Genomic DNA, 24,898 nt, shown 5'->3' on the forward strand with positions numbered 1-24,898 from the left:
AATATGCCTTAAACGACCACAGAAAACTTTAAACTAGAACACTTAAGACAAATTTGCTCCAAACTAATTAGTTCGACCATCAAAAACCCAACACTAGTATATTTTTTATAAATATATCCACTGTTAAATTGGATAATATCGCATAAAACCACAAAAATTGTATAACTATAACAAACGGAGAGTAAAATCCCAAACTAGTACACTAGTCAATTGTCAGGTATTATCCAACTTAGCAATTTGACAGTAAAATTTAATTGAAACTAACAGCAGGTAAATTTATTATAATTGTATTAGTTCGTGGTAAAATTACAAATGTGTACTAGTTTAGGGTTTTTTACGGTAAAAAAATTAGTTTGAAATAAATTTGTCACATGTTTACCATTTTGGAGTTTTTTTAGGGTAGTAACCCATAAAACTAAGATTAGAAGAAAAACGAAATTGTTGTTATTCTTGTGTTATTTTTATATTGTAGTTAAATATTATTTATAAAAATATATTATTTTAATTTTATTAATTTAAGAATTTGTTTATTTGAGAAAAATAATTTTTGTGTTATGAATATTAGAAATTTTATTCACCTTTATCTCACATTCTTTATGGAATAATTTTATTTGAGTTATATTCCTTTTATATCATACTTTATCTTGGCTTGAGCGAGCATCAAGTTCCGGATATAATAAATCTTGAAGTTTATCTTAACTGCCATACATATACTATTGAATGATATATGGAATCGTAACTATCAAGTCACTTGAACAAATGAGCTCACCTTTTACATTAAACACTGGAGATTTAAATCTTTCATCTACCAAGCAACCATGTTCAACTATGATTATTAAAAAAAAAAAAAAACATGGTGGGTATAATTACTAAAATACCTAAGATGTTTTGAAGATCCGAAGAAGTATCAAGAGTGTTTAACACTGTTACTCATAAAAAGGCTTAGATAATGTGTTTTAAATCATTCTAAGACGTTGGGAATAACTTTTACCTTTTACCTTGTAACGAGATTTAAATCTTAGAAGGGCAGTACTTCGACTTGCAATCTATACATATTAACATAGATAATATTCAGAATTTGTTCAAATTCAAAATTTATGAAAAATTTTATGATAAAAAAAATACCTTTCAAGGAAATTATTTTTCAAGAAGGTGGTTAGTTTTCTTTGTTTGATGATATATGATTGAAAGTGTTTTTTGTTGTTTGAATCTCATTTGAAAAATGATTTCAATTTCCTGAATATCATGCAAAAGAAAATTTTGAATTTTTTTCCTTTCTTTTGAATATCAAGCCACTAGCAAGAGCCAACCTGGTTGGCCTCGGGCTAACTTGACCTTGTCATGGTGAGGCTGGCAAAGCTTGAGCTAATTGTAACAAGGTCGAGCTTGACCAAAGCCATCAAGATTGAGCCTCGCCTGGTTGGCCTGCGTCTATGTCTATTTGTCAGCCATCGCTAAGGCTCGGTGATCGGTTGAAGAGAAGTAATTTTAGAAAGTGTTTTCACCGTTTTGAATTTAAGAGTTCACTTCCTAGTTCTGTGCATGGATATTTGGAAATTGTTTTCGATTGTTTTCCTCAGCCAGATGCATCCCTAGAGCATGATGGGACTCCCAGGCCGCTATCTGTTCCGGCCTTTCGATAAGGCAGAGCCACTGATCTCTGCTCATTCCTCCATCCAGCAAATATCAACCTCAGATTTTTTGCCATCTCTCAATGGGTGCTTTGAGTGGTGGCTGTGGCCATGGCTGGCTCTGGGGGTGGAACGGTCCCCCGGGGAACGAGGGATCGTTGCGTCCTCGTCGGAGGAGCTCACAGCCCTTGGATCCTGTGGAGTCAACTGGGAGAATGGCTCGTCGGGTTCCCTTCCTGAGCAAGCGGCGACAGTGGGCTCGCCCGCTCTAGCCGATGACACAATAGCTCAGGTCAGGGAGCGTCTGAGAAGGAAGGGGGAGGGCTCGGCAAAAAATTCCTCATATGGATTGGATATTAATGTTGTTCGCGAGGTCGGTGTTTGATTACAAATGTTTGTGGTTAGCTGAATGTTGCATGCGTGCTCAAGTCGCAAGTGTGACTGATTGTGTGGTTGTCCGTATTCGCTTGGATTATATGCTGAGAGCTGAGCAAGATATGCAGTGTTCTGACAGAGGCATAATTGACTTTTTGCTTGACTATTAGTTTAGGGAATGTGGTCGATGTTTTGTTTCTGGTTCCCGTTCTGACTTCTGAGTCTATGATGGTTTAGCTTCACTTCGGCTTTTGAGGAAGCTCTTCTTAAAGATATTGATGTGTCTTCTCACATAGTTGATTGGTTGACATTGCTTGCTGGGAAAAAGAAAATTGTTGTTATGGTGATTTTGGAAGAAATAGCTGTCATTATTGCCTTCGCTTGTAGGAGAAAATGCATGCAAGTAATTTCCATTTTAGGTTTTAAAGCTTTTCTTCTACATAAGTCACATGCCATGGGGCAATTTCTATACCAACCTTGAGTGCTTGGATCTTGCATCTGAAACAGTGTAGGAAGTGGTCGGTGCCATGTTCATGAGTTTTGAAGCCATGTAGGCCTTTCGATGCAAGATACTAGTGCACAGTTCGTCGGAACTATTTGAGAACATTGGGGCTTTTATGTTTGATACTTGAATATCTAGAGGTTAGATTAGTATGTGAAGTGGGGTTTTGGTATACTATCCGCCGTGCAATTGAGCTTGCCAGATTCACCACTTTATGGTGCTGCTGCTTAGTTTTCCGAGTCATACGGTGTTGATGGGCAAATCATGTGCTGCTCATGCATGGATTCAAAGAAAAGGATTTCCACTTATGGTCAAATCAGTTTTCTAGTTGAGCTACAGCTGGAGCTGTTCTGTGCTATATTAGTGAATTTTTCATCTCTCACGAATCATTAGAAGGAGGTTCGACTTCCATTGAGATTTCAGATTGAAATGTCATAAATCATACCCTAAAGCCTGGTCATGTCCCATGTGGTCACGTTTCTTCTACTTGTACCATTTTTTGTTATCTCTAAATATGAGTTCGCCCATTTGACTTTTTTCTATGTTCTAAGTTGTCTTGTATAATTGGAAGAGACATTAGACAAGATGTCACGCCCCAATCCTTCGACCATGTGCCCATCCCTCTTTGGTCAATTAATAGCAACATCCCAAGACGCGATGCCGACCCTTTCATTTTAAATACACATGCGGAAGCAGATATAAAATCCCAGACAACAAATAATTGGGATAGAAGAGCAAGAATAAAATTTTCAAACCAAGACAAGTCTTTTATAGACAAATGGGTTAATTACAAAATTAGTTTGTTTACAAAAATGTCAACTTAACAAAAAGGGGATTGTCCTAACACCCACTAGTCAAATCGGATTGTCGATTCTTCAGCCTTCACCTTCCAACCTCTAGGGCTTTCGGTCCTACATGACCGCCAACTAGGGACTTGGAATTGTTATCCCACAATGGGGTGAGACAACGTCTCAGCAAGTTCAATTCTCCTAAGACCCGATTAGAAAGAAAATATGCCTTAAGGGTTGCCTAAGCACATTCACATGTCAGAGGGTTTACCTTGGCCTCAGTTCCTTCCTGCAGGTCAATACAATTTATAATTCATCAAATCAATTCACCACATCAAATCATTCAATCAAATCAAATCATCGATCAATCGACTCAGTTGATTCCATGTCAACATGACCATTCTCCGGTCATCTCAATCAATATTATCTATGAGTTTGACCATAGTCCAGGACTGCTCACTCTAGCCGATATATAGATAGTATAGCTCACCAGAAACGGCCAGATCCACTGATTGGATATATTTATTATGCTCACCAGAAGCTGCCAGATCCATTGATCCGATATATTTATTATGTTCACTAGAAGCTACTAGATCTACTAATCCAATATATTTGTTATGTTCATCAGAAGATGCCAGATCCACTGATATAATATTCTAAGGCCATTTTTCTATTTTTATCATACTCAATAAAATATCATGTGTGGGTACACGGTCAACCTTAGCCAAATTACCATAATTTCCTTTTCATAAATCTCACCATTTTATAAAATCCACCAAAATATTTTTGGCGTTGTAAACTGACGCCCGGTTATTTTCCACTCAATTACTGACATTAAATGAATTTAAGAATAAATTCCAAAAATACAAATCATGCACAATCAACACAAATTAGAGCTCAATTAAATAAACAAGCCACACCACTACAATCAGCATAAAATTCCAAGTTACCAGATATCCCGGTCTAATTTCCAAAAAAAAAAAAAAAATAATTAATTAATTTCGAAAAATAATTATTAAATGCTAAAAGTTCACACTTAGGCTCGAAAAGTCTAATTAAATACTGAAACGGGCCCGGAAAATTTTCGAACCACTCTATATAAATTTTAGAGCTTGTCTAGGCTCTAACTACACTACTCTAACCACCTAACATGTATCAATAATTAATTAATTTACTAAACCGTTCTAATTATCCACTAAACAGGCTCTAACTACACTACTCTAACCACCTAACATGTATCAATAATTAATTAATTTACTAAACCTTTCTAATTATCCACTAAACCAAGTTTAGTCTAAACTAAACAACCCTTAAACGTAATTAACCGACTAAGCGAGAATTAGTGAGATAAACTCACTTATTTATCGAACCGGTCGATTCAAATCGATGGGGATGCGACAGGGCTCGATCCTCTCCAAAGTGGCGGCGGCTTTTGAGCACGAATCGGGCCCAAAAAATGGCCTGCAAAGCTTCCGATTTTTTGCTCGGGTTCCTTGGCTAAAGGACTGATTTGAGCGACTGATTTTGCGGAGAGAAGGGCTGAACTTGCGACTGAATTCGTTGGCGCGGCTGGGCCTGCTTTACTGACCTCGAGATTTTGATTACGGACACAGGGTACCAAAACGATAGAAAAATCAATCTAGTGTCGATTAACGAGAATTTTGCAATTTAGTGGAATCACCCACGTTTAACCACATATCTCAGTCAAACTGACCTATCTTTGATTTTTAATCGATTTTTACTGTGCCATAATGATCTTGGCAGATGAGCACGGTCGAGTAACCAATTCCTAGTCGAATTCTCAAGTCTATTGCATTAAAATTCTGTAATGGCTTTTCCAAATAATCTAGTTATCTCGAGAGTGATCAGTTCTGAAAACAGCCCTATAGGCGCGTCGATGAAATACCCGATTAATTTAATTGAAAACAGAAGTGAAAAATCCAAGATGTCACACAAGAAGTTTGAGAAGTCTGTGAACTACTAAGTTTGCTTTCTGTAGAGAGAGGAAAGGATGTGCGTGTTTCCATTCGTTCGGTTCATTTTTTTCTCGTTTAGGAAGTAGGTTGTCTTTTCAAAAGATGTTAATTCTTAAGGTTGGGATGGTGCAAACTTCTTTTGTCTGTAACTCTTATCCTTTCACGAGGGTCCAATGTTTTTGTTCCTCTGTTAGAGTTTTAGTGCTTGCTTTGGCGAAGTATTTGTGCAAAAATGTTGACCCAAATCTATGACACAGGACATCACGTGCATTCTTTTTTTTAGATCACGACTAGTTTTGGGCCCCTCGCATGACTTCTTAAGGATTTCTTTTCTGTGGCCCCGGTTCATATGTCTGGTATCAGTATCTTGATCGAAATTTGCCTAAGTCAACGGTTGAGAACTTGATGATGAAGGTACAATCAGTTATGGTACAATATCCTTAAATATTTGGTCCAAAACATAAGAGCTTAATCTTCTAACTTCATTTTTCTTGAAGGTATTGTTAAACCAAATCATGCTAGGCCCTTCAGTTATTGCAATTCTTTTGCTTGGAACAACTTATGGCAAGGGAAGTTATCTGAGCTCCCTAAAAGTATGAAAAAGATGCTCTTCCCACACTTCTTTATGGTAAAGTGCTCTTCATTCTCCTATGCTGTCTTTATTTATCCGATGCCCGGTAAAATCATGTGTTAGCTATGTACCTCTTCTTTGCAGGATTTGGGTTCTGGATCCCTGTCTATGCATTGAATTTCTGGTATGTTCCTGTGGTTTCCTTGATCTTACCTGACAGTAGTGATGGATTTATGAGATGGGCTTAAGGCCCGTCCGCCCATGTTGGGCCTAAAAGCCCGGCCCACGGGAATAGGGCCCGTGGATGGGGGAAGGTATAAAAGGGAGGAGAGAGAGAGAGAACACACCTCTTGGGAAATCAGAACGTACGTACGTTCCTCTCCCTCTCTCCCTCCAAGAAAAAGAAAAGAAAATCGCTTAAGGCGTCCCGTCTTCCCTTCAAGGCAAATTGGCATCATCGGATCAGAATTTCTTCATCGGTTTTCGGCATTGGTGTTTAATCTGTGGCTAACAAGGTACGCTCGAATCCGTGGTGTGCTTTACGATTGGTGATACGTGTTTTCCTCGGCTTCGTCTTCCGCATTGATTTAGGGGTTCGATTTAGTGTCGAATTCGGTATTCGGGGATCAGTCATTCCCAAACATTGGTATCAGAGCCCTAGTTCACGTTTTTCCCGATCAATTTGATGTTTTTCATTGATTTTTCGTAAAAAATTCTCGGCCGTATGGATCAGGGCGTGAAATCCTGACACCTGAGCACTGTACGTCCTTTATTATGAGTTTATGTAAGTCGAAATCAAATTCTGAAGGCACTGCGTGAAAGGCGACGTGGAGACGAGTCCGGCGACATGTTGTGCGTCGCCGGACGACGCTGCACGCACCCACACGCGCGGCCACGCGCCCGAAGCGCTGGCTATGGCCAGCGCGTGCGCCACACGCGCCCGTGATGAACCGGCACGTGCGCACCGGCGACCGGTGTCATCACGTGATGACGTCACGGTGACGTCATCCAACGGTCGGTAACCGCTCGGATGACGTCACCGATGACGTCATCACCGACGACAGTTGGCCGGCCGGTCACCGCCGGTGACCCGACCCGACGGCGACCGACCCGACCCGATCAGCCTGGCGCATGCCGCGCACGTGCGGATGACGTGTGCGTGACGTCAGCATGCTCACGCGCGAGGCACGTGCCGGCTGACGTCTGCGTGACGTCAGCCAGTGCACGCGCGCGGCACGTGGGTCGGTTCGTCCGACCGGCACGGCCGGTCCGACCGGTCCTCCGACCCGCGTGCCCGTTGACCCGACCCGTTGACCGGTGACCCGACATGTTGACCCGTTGACCGACGACCGTTGACCGTTGACTTTGACCCGTTGACCCGAAAAAAAAAAAAAAAAAAAAAAGAAAAAAAAGGAATTTGTTTCTTTTTTCAATTATGTCTATGTGGGTTGTAGGTAATCCATTTTTATTCTGCATTTGTTGCATGAATCATGGAAATTTATGTATTTTCCATTTTGTTTATTATGGATTATAAGTGATCCATTTTAGTTCTGCATTTGTTGCAGGAACTATGATGCGTTATGCACGGATACCTGCAATCCCAAGAACGGATGAAGGAAGAGCTAGACTGAAAAGGTTGATGAAAGAGTTAGCTGATTATCGGTGGCTTGATGGTGATTTAGTATCACACATGGTCAAGGTCAATCGATGATACAGAAATCATCTGGAATGGTTACCTTATGCCGGACTTTGAGAAGGTGCCGGCTTTGATGAACACTCTTCCACCTGAATGACAAGCAGTGTTAGATCGGCTATGGGAGATCAACGTGGTCCCGGATTACAGGGGGCTAGTGGAAGCTTTTGTTAGAGAGTACTATAGGATTGAGTTGGCCAAAACTTCAACCCTTAGATTGAGCACCACATGGCGCAGAGTGAATGCGCCTTGGTGGCGACATGAGAGCTCTCCAAAAGTTTTTCCATGGTTGGCAAATGTACCTTCAGTTTTCTCAGATGTTTTGACCGATAGATTAGAAGGGACATTCCCTATTTATTTCTTTGATTAATTATGTAATGTTTACTACCTGATTGTTGTTGATGTAGCAACCGATATGTAAGTTGTATCATGTGAAAGCATTGTTATTTTATTGGATGTTAAGATTTTATTTGCTTTCTGTTATTGCTGGTTGCTGTGGGTAGTTAGCTGTGGGTAGTTATAGAAGTTTTTGTAACTTCATAGAATTGATTTTGCATATGACAATCATATTAATGATAGTTTTAAGTTAGGATTTTTTGAGGATGATTGGAAACATAGTGACATTTTGATTCTGAAGCCTTACTTAAAATTATTCATCAATATGATGGGTCTATGTAAAAGTGGATGCATAAATGATAGGCATTAATTATTCGTGCATGAATGTCTGATGTGTTCAGAATGATGGTTCAGCAACTAAGAATGTAATTGCTGATATGAACGGCTACAATTGTGAAATATTGAATATGAAGATTCAATATGTGCTGGAAAAGCAAGAAGCACTAGAAGCTCTTGACCATGTTATGGAAGATCTTTAGAGTGCCGTGCGCCACCTTGAGCTAGTAGAGGACTGCCTATCGGCATTTGAACCGAAAATAGACATTGGCTATGCTGGTTCTAGCTCATAAAGGGCTTTGAGCTCTAAGCGCAAGCGTATTGATTCGTTCAATATGTGGGAATGCAAAGGATCAAGTCCTTATTGCAAGAGATCAAGAGTTAACCAACACAAGAGAGGAAAACGTCCTCAAGTGAAGAAAATGTCAAGGGTGAGGTGTTACAATTGTGACAAGAAATGTCACCATGCTCGCGACTATTGTGAGCCAAAGAAGGTATACACCTCTTGTACATTTGAGAACTTTGATTATGTGTCAAGTTCTGCATTATTAGCTGAATCCAATCCTTTGTGGACTGTAGATTCAGGAGTAACAGACGATGTAGCGAAGGATAGAACATCCTTCGTGGAATTCCGACGAGTACTAATTGGAACTAAGTGGATCTATGTAGGAAATAACTCCAGAGATGAAGTTAAATGGATTGGCACTTGTCAATTGAACATGCGTGGTGGACGCAACTTGTTCCTACATGATGATCTATATGCTTCGGAGATTCGTCGAAATTTAAGCGTCTGTTTTTGGTGTTGGTTAAGCTTGGTTTTGATATGAACTTCCATAATAAAAGTGTAGATTTGTGTTTAGATACAAACTACTATGGTTGTGGTCACTTTCTAGATGGTTTTATTGTACTAAATGTTGACTGTGGTGATGTCAATATGTTATTCCCTTGTTTCATGTCTTTTACTTCATGTGATAATGATGTGAATGTGTGGCATGCTAGACTTGGTCATATTGGCCAACAACATATGAATAGACTAGCCAAAGAGGGCTTGTTGGGCAATATTGAAAAAGTCGATTTGTCCATATGTGAGCATTGCCTAGTAGGGAAAACGACAATAAAACCATTTGGAAAAGATAAAAGAGCTGAATTTCCTCTGCATTTAATCCATTTAGGCGTTTGTGGTTCAATGAATGTGAGAGGAAAGCAAGGGGCTGTTTATTTCATCACTTTTTTATAGATGATTATACTCGAGTTGGATATGTCTATTTGATTTATCATAAATCTGAAGCATAAGTTGTTTCAGAAGGTTTATGAACCTGGCAGAAAATCAATTAGACAAGAAAATAAAGGTATTTAGATCCGATCGAGGTTGAGAATATATATCTGATGAGTTCAGAAAATAATGTGATGAAAATGAATAGAAATACAGTTGTCTATTCCATATACTCCTCAACAAAATGGTGTTGCAGAGAGAAGAAACAGAACCCTACTGGAAATGGTTAGGTCCATAATGGCGCATGTTAACTTACCTATCATTTTTTTGGAGTGATGCGTTGTTAACTGCTGCCTATATACTTAACCGAATGCCTTCTAAATCAGTTAGTTCCACTCCATATGAGTTATGGATAGGTAGAAACCAGACTTAAGTTTACTTAAGCCATGGAATTATGCTGCCTATACTCATATGTCCTCTCACAAGTTTGGGAAATTGAGTCCCAAATAAAAGAAGAGTATTTTCATGAGATAATCCGAGCACTCGAAAGGGTATGTGTTCATAGGTGAGCAGGAAAGTTGGAGTATAATTGAATTTGAATCACGGGATGTCACATCCTTAGTGGATGAATTTCCTAAGAGGGGCGAAATAGGGAAAATGACTCCCTATTTGAAACCTTAGATCAAGATAATGATGTCAGTGGAGTTCGTCCAAGTGAGAGTAATATGAGATGTGATGAATTGAATTCAACTCATTCTCAATTGCAACCACCTGATGTGACAACATCATCATTACCTAATCCAAGTGGGAGCATAATGGGGAATGATGTGCTAAGTGTACAATCTCCCATACGGTGAACAAGTCGCCAAAGTATTCCCCGTCGATGTTTTGACATTGAAAGGGAAACTTTTATGGTTGCTCCACAAGATGAGGATGAGCCGAGAAATATTAATGAGGCTCTTAATTGCCCTAGTAAGGAAAAATGGATTAATGCAATGGAAGATGAAATGGAGTCAATGAAGTCAAACCAAGTCTGGGAACTGGTTTATCTTCCAAAAGGACGCAAAGCCATTGGGTACAAGTGGGTTCTCAAAATAAAGCGAAAGGCTGATGGCTCGATAGAAAGGCATAAGGCTCGCCTTGTGGCGAATGGGTATAATTAACAGGAAGGAATTGATGATGAAGATACATTTTCTCCTGTAGTGGGATTTACCTCGATTCGCATTATTTTGGCAATAGTGGCTAGTATGGATCTTGAGTTATATTAAAATGGTATATACGTTTTTCATAATGCCATAATGCCATATGACTTTACAATGATTAATGAGAATTATTGTGTATATATCAAAAGATCCTAAGATCAATTTGTGATCATATCATTATATGTTGATGATATACTAATTGCCGGAAACAATATGGAGTTTGTTAATACTGTCAAAAGTTGGTTGTCTTCCAATTTTGAATTGAAGGATATGGGATTATAAACCCATAGACACTCCTATTGCAAAATGTGAAGGATTGAGCCATAGACTGTGTCCAAGGACTCCACAAGAGAAGGAACAAATGAAACATGTTCCTTATGCTAGTGCTGTTGGGAGCTTGATGTATGCTATGATGTGTACAAGACCCGACATATGTTATGTAGTTGGAATGGTGAGCAGATACCAATCCAATCCAGGTCAAGCACGTTGGAAAACCGTTAAAAGAATACTAAGGTATCTAAAGGGGACTGCTGATTATACGCTGAGTTATAATGGAAATGATCTGCGACTCTAAGGCTATTCTGATGATGATTGGGGAGGAGATTTAAATAAAAGGAAATCTACCTCTAGGTTTGTTCTCTTACCGAATAATGGCACCATGTGTTGGAGCAAAGAGGAAACAAAAGTGTATAGCATTGTCCACGATGGGAATTGAGTTTGTGGCATTATCAGCAGCAGTATAAGAAAGTGTTTGGCTTAAGAGATTTTTTGGATCATTTTGGTGTTATTGGAAGTGCTGCAGATTAATTGTTGGTTAACTGTGATAGCCAAGCAGCAAAAGTGTACACCAAAGATCCAAAATATCATGGCAAGACCAATGTTGACACCTAAATTTTGGTGACCCTTTTAATTATTAGTTGCATTAAAAAATTAGGGATTAATTTTAAGCCCTAAAAAATATTAGTTAATTAATTAATTGCATAGCATATAGTTTTAGGTGCATCCATTTTAATTTGCATTTACATTGGGCCGGTGACAAATGTGTTCAAATTGATGGTTCAGAATATTAATTTGACAATTGGACTAAGCCCACGAAGGGAGTAAATAGGCCCAAGCCCGTATCCTCGGAAAGATTTTACGGATTGATTTGTGTGAAATTTCAAATTTTGGAAGAATCCTTTTGCAATCCTAAATCGTATCAAAAGCAAATATTGCATTTGGAAAAAGGAATTTTCGTGGATACGGATTTGGAAAAATTAAAACCCTAACCGTGGCTTATAAATAAATGCGTAGGGTTGGAGGAGGCCACGCATTTGAGACATTCGGTCATATCGAAGGGGAACAAATTCAGAGAGAAAAGCACGAGAGAAGGGGGTCCTTTCCGTCGGTAAAAAAAAGCAAAGGGTGAAAAAGTGAGTGGAGAGAGGAAAAGTAGAAAAAAAGAGAAAAAGAAAGAAAAGCCCCCTTGCGCGACGTTCATCTTCCCCGCAGGGGGCCTTAGCCGCCCCCCCGTCGCCGTCGAACCCCGCCGTCGCCGTCGTGCGATCTCCGTCCGCGAGCGCTCGAGCCGCGAGCCCCGACGACTGCGCCGCCCGACGCCGAGCCCCGGAGCCTCGACGACACGCCGCCGCCCCGCTCGGCCCGCGACCCGCCGCCTCCGCCTCACCTCGCTGCGCCGCAACAGAAGCCCCGACGCCGCGCCAATCCCGCCGTTGCAACCTCCTCTCCCAGATCTGTCTCCGCCGTCGATCCCAAGCCACCGGTGACCTAGAGCCGCAGCCGAGCCGAGATCCAACCCGCCGGAGTCCCTCCGCCCGCAAATCCGAGGTCCCCGACGACAAAGGCCCGAACCCAGCCTCGAGGCTTCCCTTTCACCGGTGCCGAGCCTCGTTGAAGACCCACATCTGACGCACTCCTCGCCGCGACGCTCGCCCGATCCGGTTCTCTCACCGGACGCCGCGCCCAACAGCCCGATCCAGACGCCGGAGCTCCTCATCGCAGCCACCGAGGCCTCCCGCCGTCCCCGCGCGCCCCGCCGGCCGAAGCCCGTGATCCGAGCGCCCGACGCAGCCCCGCCCGACGGCCCGTGCCGCCCGACGCCGCCTCCGCTTCGCCTCCAGCCCCGAGCTGACCCGCGACGCTCCCTGGTGCCTCGCCGCCGACACGCCGCTCCGGAGCCTCGCCGAACCCTAGCCGGTGATCCCCCTCGCCGGACCGGCCACGCTTTGTTTTTCTTTTTCTTTTTTAGAAAAAAAAAGAAAAAAGAAAAGAAAATTTAGGTATTTTCTTTATCTTATTTTTGTTTTATTATTTTTGCTATTTTATTTTATCTTTTAGTGTAATTATTCCTTTAATGTGAAATTGAAATTCCATGATATGAAATTGCAACTAGTGATTGTCATCCGATTTTCAAGCTCGAAATCCGACTCGCAATTACTTTAAAAATTGCCAATCCGATCTCCCGCTCGAGATCCGATTCGTGATTTATGTGAAATTGGCCAACCCGATCTCATGCGCGAGATATGGTTCGTCGATTTGGAAATCAATATGGCTTGATTTGCTGTGGTGTTACTTAAATTAGTTTTCTTTAAAAAAAAATCAAAAATGTAGTTTTAGGGTTTGCATGTTCATAATAGGAATTTTATTTCGAATTTTCAAAAATAAAAAAATCAAATCAATTAATTTAGGTTGCTAGTTCTTTTTTTAATTTGGATTGCATGTTTAATTATTTGGCAATTGTTAATTTCGAAATTTAAAAAAAGGGGAAAAAAGGAAAAACACAAAAAATGTCATTATGCATATGTCATGTAGGATTAGGGCATTCTTTGCACGTCATTGCATGCTAAGATTGCATATTATAGGTTTAGATAATTTCTCCTAAATAGATTGCATGCTTATTAGAAAATAAAAATCATGTGCACGTCATATAGAATTAGTTTCATACAATGCACGTCATTTAGTGATTTTTGTTAGATGCATTTAATTAGAAATTGCCTGTCATTAGAATTAGGTCATTAGATTAATTTAGATTGCATATTTAAATGTTGCATTTCTTTAATTTCGAATCTCATAGAAAATACAAAAAAAATTATTTAGAATAAATCATCTCATGCTTATGATAGACTACATGCTTAGTTATGTCATATTGTTTAGGTCATATAGCTAAGTCATGTTGCCATGTCATATCATTTCATGTTAAATTAGTGGCATGCATTGCATAAAGCATGATTCTCATTAATTAAGTGAAAACAAAACAAAAATTGCGTGTTAATTAGAAACCATATCTAGGGTTGTTGATGTAGATTTTAATTTAACATTGCGATGCTTTCGTTGCTTTGAGGTAAGTCCTGCAATTTATTTTCTGCTTTACTTGAGTGTTAAATTGGTGGTTTGCGCACCTGCATGAACACCTCACATGTTAGGGAATTAGTTTAAAATCAATCCAAACTCCTTGCCAAACATTTTTCAAAATTAAAAGAATGGTACCGAAAGGGCATTAGAGAAATCTAGTGTAACCAAGTCCCCGTACCCATAATCTCGATTCGTAGAAGTAAAATAATTCTCCCATTACTTTACTTGGGTTTCTAATCGACCCACCAAAAATAGATTAGTGGCGACTCCTAATTAAAAAAATTGCATGTTAACAATTCAAACCTAAGTCGCGAATTGGTATGGGCTTGGGAGAGCCCGAGTTAAGTCTAGGCTTAACAATCCATTAGCCAAACCCTAGGTGGTTCATGCCTCGAAAAAATTAGGTCGCGACAGCTTGGCGACTCCGCTGGGGAATTGAGTTGAAACTCTTAGTGGACTTAGGCCAATTTTCTTTTTTTTGAAAAATATTTTTGTTTGGCAGCAAGGATCCCAGGTACGTCCCTAACATTAAGGTGTTAAATGTTCTTGCAGGATGGGAGGTATAAGGGGAAGTGTTTGCTGACCTTTGTTTTGCAGGGAGATGTAGGAATGTATGGTTTATTTTCATACACGAAGTGTTGCTTGATATAAACTGTTGTGCATGCCTTGCATTTGCACTACACTATTGCACACACAACCCGCCGCCGGACCTGGGCCGCATTAGGATCATCTAGGATGGTATTGAGATGTTTGCCACTCCGACCGCATGCTCGCGGTACGAGTCGCCCATCTCAATCCCGAAGTTTCTTTCATGGTGTCAAGAGTACCCACCTCGGTCCGCATGCTCGCGACCCGGGTCGGCTCTTTGACCAAGCCGGAGTCATGAGGACCCGACATAGTCCACAAGCTCGTGGCTAGTCCGATCATCCTTGTGGCTCCACCTTGATAAGCCTTATAGAGTAGAAATCGAGCCACTTATCATGCGCATGTCTATGTGATTGCCATTGATTTTCCTTGGTGAAGTAAGTCTTCTATCCCTATACTATGCAATTTACTTTTGGTCCATCCATGACAATCTAGATTAGTCGTTTGATCTAATTCATTTGTCAATTAGAAATGAAATGAGGAAATTGCTATGCAATGAATCATTTGCCAAAAAAGAAGCTTTGGAGAATTTGTTTTCAATTCATGTTTAGGAAATTTGGTCTTGTTAGGGTGTCTATCTTTATTTTCCTAGTCCATTTTTAGGAAATGCCCTTCTTGTAAGAACTTTTCATGAATAAATGAAAAAAAAATGGAAAAATCGATTAGATCATTGTCATGGATCGACTTTTTATTTATCCTCATGCTTACATGTTCCCGTTCATTTGAATTAGGTGATTATGGAACGATCCCGCTCACCCATTTGTTCATGATCGAGAGCTAAAATGACGAATCAAAAAGAGCTAATCTCATCAAGCAAAAGTGTTGCGATCTATCTTCGATGAGAAATTGTGACTCTAAGGAGAGAGCCAAGAAGACTTTTTGAACCGTATGATTTTCCTGAGGTAGCCAAATTTGATGCCATCATGAAGAGACCAGTGACATATATAGAGAGAAAATATCTGACCTGAAGGGTTCGCCTCACAAGATCAAGAAGGGTGAAGAATTCAAGTACACATGATTCATGATCCTAAGTTGTTCCATTTCCTCATTTAATTAGGGGCATGCACCTTCCCCTGCATGGAAATTCTTATTGCTTTTTAGGGATTGATTTCAATTTCTTCTGTGCTTGAGCATCACATTCCAATAAATGTAATTTGATTGATGAATATCAATAGAATTACAAGTTTTGTTTTGAGGACATGATGGGGTACACCAAACTAGCTCGGTGACGATATCCAACAATGAAAAGAAAATATCATCCAAGGAGAATTCTGAGAACTGGGCTTCTTCATGCTTCCTCATCCAAAAAATTTCCAAAAGAAAAAAAAAAAAAGATCATTTTTCAAGCATTTTCCAAAAGCATGCATTAGATTAGCCTTGTTTAATTTTCTGACTCATTTACTTCATGTTTCAGAGCATTACTTTCTTGACCCGATAAGAAAGCATCTGAAAAAGGCACATCAGGTTGCAATTGGTTCAATTGTTACTCAACAAGTTTCTAAAGAGTTAATGTCGGTCACATCTCGATACTACTTGAAATATCCATCTTGAAGGGCCAAACAAAGTGTGTTCCATTTCCATGCTTGACGGAATTTTCATTCTCGCCCATTAAATGAGGGGCAAGTTAAAAGAAGATCATCCATCTTTGATGAAAGAGGTACATCTCGTCTTTAAACATAAATAATTTTGGGTGATGACGCTTTGTTCTTTTCCTTGCAGATGACGAACCTGGGCACTACAGTTCTAGTAGTGACATGACTGAGACAAAATCTCGATCCGAGCCAAAATGGTTGTGCAATTTGAATTTATTTTAATGTTGCATAGTATCCTATTCATGCACGTTGTTTTGTGCAGGGGCAAAAGCAAGATTTCATCAAATCAAAGATCGGATTTTCATCATCGATTGATCAATTTGTATGTTTATTCCCTTTCGATAGAGGCAATCTAGGGACATCCATTGCCGAGGCAATCCCTTCATGGGACAATTCCTTGAATGAATGCTTGAAATCATGTTTTAGTGTAGTAAATTGTTTGTTTTGAGGTCACAAACGCTTTTTATGCTTAAAGTTGCTGAACTCTTTTGAAAAGAAAATTTTCATATTGATTTAGCTCACCAATTTCATGTGGAGATTTGTCAAGATAGACAATTTAATGGAGTGACATCACTGCTTAAGAATGCTGAATGAGACGTGTCAGTATGATGAAAGGCAAGTCTTATCCTATACACAAACCCCTACTTATACACTTGTGAGATGAGTGTAGGAAGTTCCATATCTATAAGGTAAAGAGTTCTCTCGCAAAATGTACGATGACCGAAATGATGAGGGGCAGTTCATTTCTCTATCCCAAACACTACAGGTGATACATTGCTTAACCCCTTTTGAGCCCCATACACTCGTGGAGATTCTTTTCAAATTACCCCTGTCAAGAGCCACCCCACATCGGGGCAAATTGGAGGTAAGATGGTACCATAAGGTGAAGAAAATGGATTGAAATTTTCTTGCTTTCACTTGCATCAATCTTCTTGTCATGCTATTACATTGAATTCATGTGGTAATTTAAGTGCCTTAGAATGATGAAGAGCAGTTCTTTCTCTATCGTACACACTTTTATCCATTGCATAGCCCATTTGAGCCTATGAATTCATTTCACATTAAACCTAGTTGGTGATCATCCCTCACACTGGGGCAAGGCAAAAGGCGGATGAAGACCCTTGAAAGTTCGAGTGTCATTATTTTACGCATGCATAGAAATCAAAATAGAACTAAGGGGCATGAAAAAGCAGTGTGCCGGGTAAAAGCAAGGCCAATGCCCATGAAAAAAAAAAAAGGTGAAAAAAAAAAAAAGAAGAATAAGAACTTGGGGCATGAAAAGCAGTGTGCCTGGTAAAAGCAAGGCCAATGCCCATAGATGAAAAAAGAGAGTCAAGATAAGGTGACTGTCAATTGCAAGAATTGAATCCTGATGAAGCAATACTCAAAGAACTCAAAAGTTGAGTTTTTACAATCAATGGGGCATTTCATGAAGACAATCCCCAATACTGAAAAAAGAAAACTGGTGGCAATGCCAAGATGATCACCAACTCTCACCATTCACACACATTTTGAGCCTAATGATCCTTTCATTTCTCAACCCATGAACCCAGCCTACGTTACGTCCCTCACAAAGTCTCTTCAGATTATGGCACTTAAATTAACGTAGGAGTTCATATGTTTATAAGCATCGCTCGAAGAAGTGCGAGCAAGATTATTTCTTTCTCATTTTGCAGGGTTCTTGACTTGTAAACCCGGAGATAATTATAGAATTGTTCTTTTAATTGCCTTGACTCGAAGAGTCCCTTTGTTAAGCCATTGACCAAGCCCACATTATGGTCCCTATTAAAGACCTCTCGATTGGTAAGATCGTACCGCTTGCGAGAATACTTGGATCCTTGTTGATATGATGATGAGATTGGGTGATTCTCACAAAATAGCTATTCTAAACGAGAGTGAGTGAAAGTCCTTTTTAACTAAAAGTCTCTCATTTAGCATTTTTAAGAAATCCATGTCGTTGTCTTGAACGACAATTCTCTCAAAGGAAATTTGGGTGATGCAAAGGTCATTATGCATGAACCCCGATTGAGTTGATAAAAATCTCACTGAATTTTGAAATGTGCATTCTAGAGTAGCTTAGATTCTCTATCTCTTTGATGAATGCATATCAGTTTTTGCTCTAAACTATGTCCGACGATAATTCAAGTTCCTTTCAGAATGTTTCATGATATTAGAAGCCTCCACCATGAAGTGGAAGACCTCCACATGATATCTAAATTTCAAAAGTCATATCCCCGGAATCGAGATATCACCAGGTAAGTATATCTATATCCATACCTTGAATATTTGTCATTGCACAGGTATTCCCTTTTAAGCATACCGACACTCAATTGAGTTGTCCCCCAAAGATTTTTCCTCTAGAGTCAATCTGATTAAGGCGACCGAAGGACGGTTCGGGTCCTGGTCAGTTGATCTCTATTGCAAGGTTGGGCGACCGAAGAATGGTTCGGGTCCTAGCCAAGCAAAACCTCAGTCTAGGTGACCGTAGCATAGAACGGGTCCTAGACAACATCTATTTCCCTATTCAGGCGACCGTAGAATGGTACGGGTCCTGAAAGGTAAACCCCCGTTTAGGTGACCGTAGAATAGAACGGGTCCTAAACAACATCTATTTCCCTATTTAGGCGACCGTAGAATGGTACGGGTCCTGGAAGGTAAACCCCCGTTTAGGTGACCGTAGAATAGAACGGGTCCTAGACAAAACCTATTTCCCTATTCAGGCGACCGTAGAATGGTACGGGTCCTGGAAGGTAAATCCCCGTTTAGGCGACCGTAGAATGGTACGGGTCCTAGACACAACCAAACACTGTCATACTAGGCGACCGTAGAATGGTACGGGTCCTGAAAAGCAGTTCCTCATACAAAACATTTATGCCGTCTCAAGGGCGACCGTAGAATGGTACGGGTCCCGGGAAAGCATTTCTTTACCAAACATTTCTGCTGTCTTGATGGCGACCGTAGAATGGTACGGGTCATGGGAAAGCAGTTCCTTACAAAACATTTCTGCTGTATTGGGCGACCGTAGAATGGTACGGGTCTCGAGAAAGCAGCTTCCTTTCTGCCATACTGGGCGACCGTAGAATGGTACGGGTCCTGGGAAAGCAGCATCTTCACAAAGTCATGTTACTATTCTAGGCGACCGTAGAATGGTACGGGTCCTGGACAAGTAACACCCACTACCTCGAGTTACTCTATCCTCCTCGAAGGTAAGGCATTAGCATTTCCATGCATCATATAAGTTGCATTAAAAATGGAATTCATGTTCTAACAAAAATATCATTCATTACATGTGCATGATCAAAATTTAGGTCTCAATTTATCTTTGAATGCAACCTCTGCGAGCTCACCTTCAAAGAGGGGCAGCTGTTGACACCTAAATTTTGGTGACCCTTTTAATTATTAGTTGCATTAAAAATTAGGGATTAATTTTAAGCCCTAAAAAATATTAGTTAATTAATTAATTGCATAGCATATAGTTTTAGGTGCATCCATTTTAATTTGCATTTACATTGGGCCGGTGACAAATGTGTTCAAATTGATGGTTCAGAATATTAATTTGACAATTGGACTAAGCCCACGAAGGGAGTAAATAGGCCCAAGCCCGTATCCTCGGAAAGATTTTACGGATTGATTTGTGTGAAATTTCAAATTTTGGAAGAATCCTTTTGCAATCCTAAATCGTATCAAAAGCAAATATTGCATTTGGAAAAAGGAATTTTCGTGGATACGGATTTGGAAAAATTAAAACCCTAACCGTGGCTTATAAATAAATGCGTAGGGTTGGAGGAGGCCACGCATTTGAGACATTCGGTCATATCGAAGGGGAACAAATTCAGAGAGAAAAGCACGAGAGAAGGGGGTCCTTTCCGTTGGTAAAAAAGCAAAGGGTGAAAAAGTGAGTGGAGAGAGGAAAAGTAGAAAAAAAGAGAAAAAAGAAAAGAAAAGCCCCCCTTGCGCGACTGTTCATCTTCCCCGCAGGGGGGGGCCTTCGCCGCCCCTGTCGCCGTCGAACCCCGCCGTCGCCGTCGTCGATCTCCGTCCGCGAGCGCTCGAGCCGCGAGCCCCGACGACCTGCGCCGCCCCGACGCTGAGCCCCCGGAGCCTCGACGACACGCCGCCGCCTGCTCTGGCCCGCGACCCGCCGCCTCCGCCTCACCTCTCTCCTCGCGCCGCAACAGAAGCCCCGGACGCCGCGCCAATCCCGCCGTTGCAACCCTCCTCTCGCAGATCTGTCTCCGCCGTCGATCCCAAGCCACCGGTGACCTAGAGCCGCAGCGAGCCGAGATCCAGCCGCTGGAGTCCCTCCGCCTGCAAATCCGAGGTCCCCGACGACAGAAGGCCCGAACCCAGCTCGAGGCTTCCCTTTCACCGGTGCCGAGCCTCGTTGAAGACCCACATCTGACGCTGCCCTTGCTCCTCGCCGCGACGCTCGCCCCCGATCCGGTTCTCTCACTGGACGCCGCGCCCAACAGCCCGATCCAGAGGAGCTCCTCATCGCAGCCACTCGAGGCCTCCCGCCGCCCCGACGCCCCCGCCGGGCGAAGCCCGTGATCCGAGCGCCCGACGCAGCCCCGCGCCGAACGCAGCCCGTGCCGCCCGACGCCGCCCGCTGCTCCCGCCCCGAGCGCTGACCCGCGACGCTCCTCGCCGCCTCGCCGCCGACACGCCGCTCCGAGCCTCGCGGAACCCTAGCCGGTGATCCCCCTCGCCGGACCGGCCACGCTTTGTTTTTCTTTTTCTTTTTTAGAAAAAAAAAGAAAAGAAAAAGAAAAGAAAATTTAGGTATTTTCTTTATCTTATTTTTGTTTTATTATTTTTGCTATTTTATTTTATCTTTTTAGTGTAATTATTCCTTTAATGTGAAATTGAAATTCCATGATATGAAATTGCAACTAGTGATTGTCAGTCCGATTTTCAAGCTCGAAATCCGACTCGCAATTACTTTAAAAAATTGCCAATCCGATCTCCCGCTCGAGATCCGATTCGTGATTTATGTGAAATTGGCCAACCCGATCTCATGCGCGAGATATGGTTCGTCGATTTGGAAATCAATATGGCTTGATTTGCTGTGGTGTTACTTAAATTAGTTTTCTTTAAAAAAAAAAATCAAAAAATGTAGTTTTAGGGTTTGCATGTTCATAATAGGAATTTTATTTCGAATTTTCAAAAATAAAAAATCAAATCAATTAATTTAGGTTGCTAGTTCTTTTTTTTAATTTGGATTGCATGTTTAATTATTTGGCAATTGTTAATTTCGAAATTTAAAAAAAGGGGAAAAAAAAAACAAAAACACAAAAAAAGTCATTATGCATATGTCATGTAGGATTAGGGCATTCTTTGCACGTCATTGCATGCTAAGATTGCATATTATAGGTTTAGATAATTTCTCCTAAATAGATTGCATGCTTATTAGGAAAATAAAAATCATGTGCACGTCATATAGAATTAGTTTCATACAATGCACGTCATTTAGTGATTTTTGTTAGATGCATTTAATTAGAAATTGCCTGTCATTAGAATTAGGTCATTAGATTAATTTAGATTGCATATTTAAATGTTGCATTTCTTTAATTTCGAATCTCATAGAAAATACAAAAAAATTATTTAGAATAAATCATCTCATGCTTATGATAGACTACATGCTTAGTTATGTCATATTGTTTAGGTCATATAGCTAAGTCATGTTGCCATGTCATATCATTTCATGTTAAATTAGTGGCATGCATTGCATAAAGCATGATTCTCATTAATTAAGTGAAAACAAAACAAAAATTGCGTGTTAATTAGAAACCATATCTAGGGTTGTTGATGTAGATTTTAATTTAACATTGCAGATGCTTTCGTTGCTTTGAGGTAAGTCCTGCAATTTATTTTCTGCTTTACTTGAGTGTTAAATTGGTGGTTTGCGCACCTGCATGAACACCTCACATGTTAGGGAATTAGTTTAAAATCAATCCAAACTCCTTGCCAAACATTTTTCAAAATTAAAAGAATGGTACCGAAAGGGCATTAGAGAAATCTAGTGTAACCAAGTCCCCGTACCCATAATCTCTGATTCGTAGAAGTAAAATAATTCTCCCATTACTTTACTTGGGTTTCTAATCGACCCACCAAAAATAGATTAGTGGCGACTCCTAATTAAAAAAATTGCATGTTAACAATTCAAACCTAAGTCGCGAATTGGTATGGGCTTGGGAGAGCCCGAGTTAAGTCTAGGCTTAACAATCCATTAGCCAAACCCTAGGTGGTTCATGCCTCGAAAAAATTAGGTCGCGACAGCCAAACATATAGATACCAAGTATAATTTTGTCATGGATATGATTGCACGAAAAGATGTGAACTTAGAGTACGTACTACGCATAGAATGGTAGCAGATCCTATGACAAAGCAAATACCTAGAGATGTGTTTTGTGGCCATATGAAATCTCTAGGATTGCGTAGAGGCTAATGTACTGAATATTGTAATTTCCCTAAGTGTTCACATTTGATGAATTTGTGTTTTCATCATTAATGCCTATGAATCTTTGTTTGATCTTTATGCATCTTAATGCTTAGTGCATTACTTTAAGTTAGGAAAGTATGTCGGGCAGATATGAGATTAGCCCACTCACACGGGTAATCGCCTCTATTTACTGTGTGATAAATAGAGATGAGACTGTTTTTAAGCTTATTATCTAGGTGATAATCGAGAGCTCAAGCTTAAAACACGTATGTCGCCTTAACTGGGTGTTAAGATGAGGACATAATACTTACTATGTCCGAGAGTAAAATACCCCACATATTTTACTTTATCTGTCTATGATGCCAGATGTGAGTTTTGATGAATTTAGTGAATGAGTAGATACGTGAACTCAAGTTAGACATTGGGTATGTCTGAACTATCATCTGTACGGTATTGAAAGGTGTAGACATACGCTCCATGGGAAAGGAGTTAATACCGTAATATGTATTTCATACTACGTATGCATGAGACGACCAATAAGAGTGGCAAAAGTTTGATCTCAACTTTTTTATGTCGTGTGAGACTCTTGAGGAAAAGAGTTCCTCAATTTTTAGTCCCCTCATGACTCTTACTTATCCTCAAGATTTCTATTTAGTGTTTGCTATCTTAGGATGTTGCCAATGGTCATGTGTTGATTCAATCTAATGGGGCATTTCTAGAAAAGCAAGCTGAACTGAAATTGAGAGTTTGAAGGAAAGAGGAAGATCGAATTTGGAGAATCACATTGTAGTTTTTGTATTCACTGGTTAACCAATTATGACTGTCTTTGTGATAAATCATAATTGTGAATACAATATATATATCATTGTTTAAAAGAGATCAAGAGAGATATAAATGTGATCGATCGATCTAGGGTACTGCATACTAAATCTACTCGGAGTGAAATGTCCATTATGAGCTGCTATATATTCCTAACAGATGTATGGCAACGAGCTCTCAAAGTATGCTGGTCGCACGGATTATTCACCGGTATGAATGTTGATGAGAGGAAAAGAGGATTCTGTTCGGCCCATCATGTTAAGTGAGAGTCTATGATGGATTTTTCTCTGATGGGGCTGAGTAGGGCCTGTCCGCCCATGTTGGTTTTGGACCACCATGTGCGAGTGGGAGATGATGGATTTATGAGATGGGCTTAAGGCCCGTCCGCCCATGTTGGGCCTAAAAGCCCGGCCCACGGGAATAGGGCCCATGGATGGGGGAAGGTATAAAAGGGAGGACAGAGAGAGAGAACACACCTCTTGGGAAATCAGAACGTACGTACGTTCCTCTCCCTCTCTCCCTCCAAGAAAAAGTAAAGAAAAACGCTTAAGGCGTCCCATCTTCCCTTCAAGGCAAATTGGCATCATCGGATCAGAATTTCTTCCTCAGTTTTCGGCATTGGTGTTTAATCTGTGGCTAACAAGGTACGCTCGAATCCGTGGTGTGCTTTACGATCAGTGATACGTGTTTTCCCGGGCTTCGTCTTCCGCATTGATTTAGGGGTTCGAAAACTTGTTGGAGCAGATTGTGGCTTTTTGTCAGTACGCCTGGTTTGATAAATTCACACATGTCAAATTCCCATGGTTTCTTAAGGTGCCGTAGCTTGGAAGCGGGAGAAAAATGATGAGGATGTGGTTATGCTGTTAATTTCGAGTTTATATCTTCATGCCACTCCTATCGGGATGTATTGTTTGAGGATTCTGGACTACTTGGATATTTGGGTGGATCTGGTACAAAATGCAGCATTGAAACTTAGAATGATTTGTGTTGCTGACCTGAGTTAATGGGAATGGGCTTCGTGGCGGTTGTTTGGAGTTTTTTTCTTTTTCTTTTGGGCTTTCAAGTGTCGGAGTTGCAAGTTTTTCTTTGCTCTTCTTTTCTTTTATCACGCAGATACCACCGATGAGGCACTCTTTTGGCATTGTGGACAAAAATTTGAAACAATTTTCATGTTCTTTTTATCTGGCGGTCTTCTGGCTTTCTTCGAATTATATGCATCATTGACAATTCTGTCAATCTGTAACATATTGGTTAGCTCACAGGGTGATCCCTCTTGAAGCCCGTGTGCTTTTCATGTTCATGGGCTCCATCTTCTGGAACTTCTGCTCGTCTTCCACCGTGAGCAAGTAGCTGTATATGCCGAACCTCATTTGGCTCCCTCTCGTCTTCTCTTGAGATAGAAGCCGTGGCTTCAGTATTAATCTGC

The 24,898-nt window shown here is 40.6% G+C and overlaps 1 pseudogene; it reads left to right on the top strand.

Annotated features, from left to right (window-relative positions):
• Window positions 1-1,599: 1,599 nt before the first annotated feature.
• LOC104425326 lies at window positions 1,600-24,822 on the top strand (annotated as a pseudogene).
• Window positions 24,823-24,898: the final 76 nt, after the last annotated feature.

This window comes from Eucalyptus grandis, chromosome 11, assembly GCF_016545825.1.
Source record: "Eucalyptus grandis isolate ANBG69807.140 chromosome 11, ASM1654582v1, whole genome shotgun sequence".
Taxonomy (NCBI): Eukaryota; Viridiplantae; Streptophyta; class Magnoliopsida; order Myrtales; family Myrtaceae; genus Eucalyptus; species Eucalyptus grandis.